Consider the following 5,476-nt stretch of genomic DNA (forward strand, 5'->3'; position numbering starts at 1 on the left):
AAGATGTGTGAGTCAAGCAGGTTTGGACTGGGCCTTCCATGTGGTCAGCCAGTCAGGATGCGTATTCATCACAGCTGCTGGTTTAGGGATTTTTTTGTTTAGACAAGGTTGAAAATTGTCATAGGGCTTTGTGCCAAACAGGAGTTGCCAGGGCAAAAAACCAGGTAGAGCTAAGGGCAGTTCAGGACTCGTGCTGAATTAATCTGCTGAGTCAGCCAGCACCTCTGACAGTTGACCAAGGAGCACAACAGAGTTATGTCAGACCAGCATGGTGTTAGGGAGAGAGAACTGGAATAAGAACCATTCCCAGAACACATCTACTTTCTCATTCAGCAGTAGATCCCTTTGCCTTCCATGGGAGCTTTGTGATCTGTGCAGTGGTCTCTTCTGCAGGAGCACAAGTCTGGGCTGCCCCTGCACATCTCGTCTGTTCTCAGCAGCACACTGTGCAAAAATGTATGCAGCACATAGTATTGTTGACTCTGGTTCCTTTCTGTTCTAATAGGCCTTGATCCTCCAGCATCTTCACTGTAATACACACCTCCCATGTTTTTCACTTACAAGGAGTCCAAGGCAGTTACACATCAAATAAATCAGAGTAAGTGCATGCTCTGTTCTTGATCAGTGTCTTAAGCAGTAGCTACACTTCTAGTTCCTAAGCAGATGTACACTGGGATTTGCTGGGTGCGCTTTCAATGATGGCATTGCTTAAGGCAACCCCTTGTGTGGCCACTTATACTTTGCCCTTATTGGAATTGGGATTCTGGGCTAGTTAAGCCTTTTTCCTAACATTGAACAGCCATTCTTATATAAGGTGAACTTGCAGAAGTTACTTCTTAAAAAAAAAAAAAAAAGTGTGTGTGTGGGCAAAACCACTTGTCTTGTCCCTTAGGTGGTTTCATGAACTTGCACCCGTGCAACTGATGGAGTGCAGGGGTACGAATGAGTGATGGAGCAGAGAAGGGAAGGGCTGCAAAACCTGCTGTTAACTGCTGAAGGATGCTCATGACTTGATTGGAGTCTGCCTCCGTGAGTTTTGCCTCATGCTAGCACTAATACTTCAAAAGGAGCAAAAGATTACATAGATACTTTGCCAATGTTCCCTGTTGCGAAAAAGCAAAGATTAATTTTTGTCATGTCTGAGGCCTCACATCTCCCTAAATGCATTAAGTTCTTCAATGAGATCATGTGGTTCTCAGTTCTGTACTGGCCCTATAGTTTGAACTACTTCAAAATGGTACTACAATACCCTAAAAAGCTGCGTTTCATGTGCCTTTGGTTTGAGGGATGCCTGGGAATCTGTCATTTGAATCTCCAGTTCTGCATATTTCAATGGTTTCTGCCAAAGATGAGGCAGACTGGTAGGAACTGTTTCTTTGTTCTTGCCATCACACCGCAAGCAGAAGCTGTAGATGTTCATAGGATGGCTTATTTCAGAAAGCACATAGCTCAGCGGTTGTCAGGAGGAGGGAAAGCCTTCAGTCTCCTGTTTTCATGTGATGATGGTATGGGTAAACTGAAGCACAAGCCTTCATGCTGGAGCCTGTCCTAAGATTCAGCAGCATGATAGGCAGAAAGATGGCTTCTGTGAAAAGGTTTTCTGTTTGGTTTTTTTTTTTCATTTCCTTTTTGATCTGTGGACTGTCCTGTGTATACAGCATCTACGTGGTCGCCTCAGTGAAGGCTTCTTACTGACAGTAACAAACCCTGCAAAGTTAGCGTATTCTGTTAATTTGGGGATGAAGCAGAATAAATGGTTCTTAGTTTGTGCCTGGAAGTCTTTCTGAAGAACAAAGGCTTGACAGCCCTTGAAGGTGTATTCTGGTTACTTAAACTTCTGCTTTTGTATCTATGTGGCAGCTGGGGGTGGGGATCCTCTTGTAGCCTTTCTAAAGGTAGAGTTAGTTTTTTCCTGCTGCTGCCTTTGCCCTTAAAGCTGGATAGTGCGGACATCTACCGTGATGGATGAGTGGATGTCATACATAAAGTAACTTTAAGGCAAAAGTAAAGGGTTTTTATTCTCTCTCTCTCTCTCTCTCTTTTTTTTTTTTTCCTGGTAGTTGAACTAGCTGTTTTGGTTTCTTTTCTCAAGGACCACATGAACAAATCTGAACAATACGAGGTTGAGTTGCACCTGTAAAAATGGATTCATTTTGTTAGCTTCCTCCTGTTCTGCACAAAGCCACAAACAGCAGAAGTACTGGAAGAACCTGCTGCGTAGGCTTATGCTAACCGTATGTTAACTTTGCTTAAAAAAAATTAAACCCTACCTCCTGCAGAACTTGATTTGCCATTGAGAAGAGCTTTCCACTTGCTGGGAGTGAAGGGGAATTTTTCAGTCCCTGGCAATTGTACAAGGAGATGGCTATTGTTACTGGCTCAAAGACTGTAGAAAGAACTTTAATTTCCCTGCTCTGTTTGATGCCTCTGCAACTCTAAACTGTTTTTCAATGCAAATATTCGGCTGACTGTCCACTGTTGCTGCTTCTAGGGTTCTTTCATTTTACTTTTTCTTCCCCTATCCCCGTGTTTCCTCTACATTGGGTGTTTGAAGTTACTTTCCATGAGACATTTTTGTTTCCAAACTAATTTAATTTTCTCTCTAGGTCATTTATGTATTTGTCTTCACTAATGTTTGCAACATCTCCAAACATAGTATCCTCTGTGAATTTAACTAACATGCTGTTTACCCTTTCTTCCAGATCCAGTTTCTGATCCTACTTCCACATTTGGGAGTATGCAAGGGACAAACGCATCTCTTTGCGTAGCTTGACTGGATATCCCAAGACTAGGATGTTAGTATATTTAAACAATTTTTTGCATTAAAATGTTGCCAGTATCTTAATTGCACATAGATTATTATTTTTTGAAATGTAATTAGCTTTATTGGCATTATGCATATTCAGAAGCCTGCTGGTAGAAACAGTTTTTCTGCAGTCTGACTAGTGCTTATTGGTGACTTTAAAATGGGTGCAGGAGTAGGAAGAATTTCAGGCTTGCTTTTTAAATGAGCCAGGCTTATTTAGTGTTATAGCTTTAGCACTCATTCTTGAAAATCTTGGCTCTTTGTCTAATAAGATTAACTGTAGGTTAATCCAAGAACGTATAAAATCTTTAGACTGTTCAAGATATTTATGAAAGACCACTTCAGACTTCTGAATGCATGAATACAGCCCCTAGGAGAGATTTTTAAATACCTGAAATAGTCAAATATCTATAGAAATACTTGCATCATATAAGAGTTAACAAAAAAATAAAATTGCACGCTGAAGTTTTTTGAACCCCTGCATCGCAGGTCACATTATTCTGGTACCTGTAAGGAGCCAGTTGGCTGGAAAAGTAAAACCCTATGCTAAAATAGTTCTGCAGATTTGATAATGCAGCTTCCTTTAAAATGTGTTTTGTGATTGTGTAGTTATTACAAAATGAGATATTGCATGTTTTCTGTTATATAAGCTATTGTCTGGCAGTAATTAGCAGTTTAAAGATAAAGAAGTCAGCATGAAACTAATGTGCTATTTTTAAAAATGTATTTTTGACTTGGCCACCTCTTGGAGTGTCTCATGTATTCAACTACTACTATATTTAATTGAATTACTTACTGAAACACTACTGTAAGCAACTGTTTAAATTACTGAAGTGAATTTGATGCGGGATGCAATGTTCATTGTGCAGCTGGGTTTTGCGGGTTCCTCTGCAGCCTTAGTTTTCCAGCGGGCTTCCGTTCTTTTCCCCTTGTCAATGAAAGGAGCCTTCTCTTCATATGGTTTGAATTTATTTTGTTAAAGTTGTTGCTGATCTTCTTCTTGGCTAACATTTTAAAGTAATTGGTTATAGTTTCTCTGCTTGGATTTTCATTTGCACTGCCCAGCTCTGTACACGGGTAATAAGTTTAGGTAAGACTGCAGTTCTTCTTTGGCTGGGCTGCTTGGACAGAAGTTCTCAGAAGAACCAGTGCTAGGAAAGTGCAGTGTTTTGCAACACTTGTTCTAGTATCCCACTGCGTTTTGTTTTAGTGGCTGATTCCTTCCCTCACCCCTTCTGGTGTTATTCCTGTGGTTTAATAGAAAAGCAAGTTTGTTATGGTTGCTTATGAGCTTTTTAAGGGAATTTGAGACTCATTGAGTACTGTTGTTTATTTCATCAAATGTGCTGAAGCACAATGCGTTCTAGAAGCATTTTTCAATATTCCTTGAGCCTCGAAACCTTTCTGGTGTCAAAGAACACTTAAAAAAAAGTTGGCTGTATCTGAAATAACCTGCAGAGGATTTAAGGTATAAAATTGACAACAGTGGGGAACAAGGCACTTAGATGAAATTGTCTTGCACATGCTGTCTCTGGCAATTTATTGTTCACTCTTTATCCCATGCTTTGTTCATTACATGTGCAGGATACTCTTCCTTTTAGAGAAACTTGTGTTTGAAGAATTCTGTAGGGGAAAAATGACCTTAAGGGAAGATATTTACAAAGTGTCATAGACATGAGCCTGTTTTGTAACTTTGAATATCTGTTAGTGCTACTCTAGACTTTTAATCCCTTAGGATCAGATGATTAGCATGGAGCCTGCAGAAGCGCAGTTTGTATCAAATTCCTTCATTGTTTATATGTCTGCACTGCTGGCAGTTCCTAGCCATGGATTAGGAAATCAATTTCAGAGTTGTTGTTCCGAAAGTACTGTTCAGAAGTTACAAAAATAGCTGCTTTGGATGTAAGTGGACAGTGACTCTCATCTTAAAAGCAGAAGCTTTTCTAGCAAAGCGGCACTCAAAACTGAAGTGTTTCTGTTCTTTCTTCATAGAGAGGTGGTTACAGATATTTCAGTCTCCAATGAATTTAGCAACACAACATAGTGTGGAACCCCAAGCTTGAGAAGCTTTGTGTGTACAGTACCTGGAAAATTTTAACTCGGATTTTGAACAAAGGACCTGTGGTAGGCAGTTTCTTAGAAGGCTGAGTGTTCTCCCAGTGTTTCTTCACTTAGCACCAAAGAATTGCTTTTTAGATCTGCTGAGCGTCCTAAACAGGGGCTTCATTCTTTGAACAGACCTGAGGCAGTAACAGGTCTGCTAAGACCTTTTTATTGAGATACCAACTGTAAAATTGGAGCAAGGCTGGCTGCTCTAGAAGGCTGATCTCCAGATGTTTTTCTTTGTTTTTAGCTCAGTTAAGTGCAAGGTAAACCGTTACGTGTACCTACAGACACCAAATTCACTGCAGCTACCCAGAAAAGATACTTGGACATAACTTTGAAATCCTGAATGGCCATCATAAAAGATGTGTTCTCTCTCATATTACTTTTGCATCGACCAAATTCCAGGGGTTTTTGTTCTGAATATGATCTTCAGCTCTGATCCAGGGCCTGCTTCAGATCTCTGTCTCAAAATAAGGGAAATGCAATCTGAGAGCACAAATGAGGAAGTCAAGCGGGTCTTGATTTCAGCAGTGTTGCTGTCTAAGCTGTCCCTGCTGCTGCCAC

The 5,476-nt window shown here is 40.4% G+C and overlaps 1 protein-coding gene across 1 annotated transcript in view; it reads left to right on the plus strand.

Annotated features, from left to right (window-relative positions):
- Positions 1 to 992: 992 nt before the first annotated feature.
- The window catches only part of LCOR (ligand dependent nuclear receptor corepressor), a 38,265-nt gene continuing 33,781 nt past the window's right edge, over positions 993 to 5,476 (plus strand). The window contains exons 1-2 of the mRNA XM_009638090.2: positions 993 to 1,029; positions 2,703 to 2,795. The gene's annotated coding sequence lies outside the window, so the exon portion shown is untranslated. The remainder of the gene's footprint in view (positions 1,030 to 2,702; positions 2,796 to 5,476) is intronic.

The sequence above is a fragment of the Egretta garzetta genome, unplaced genomic scaffold (genome assembly GCF_000687185.1).
Source record: "Egretta garzetta isolate BGI_Z169 unplaced genomic scaffold, ASM68718v1 scaffold135, whole genome shotgun sequence".
In the NCBI taxonomy this organism is placed as follows: Eukaryota; Metazoa; Chordata; class Aves; order Pelecaniformes; family Ardeidae; genus Egretta; species Egretta garzetta.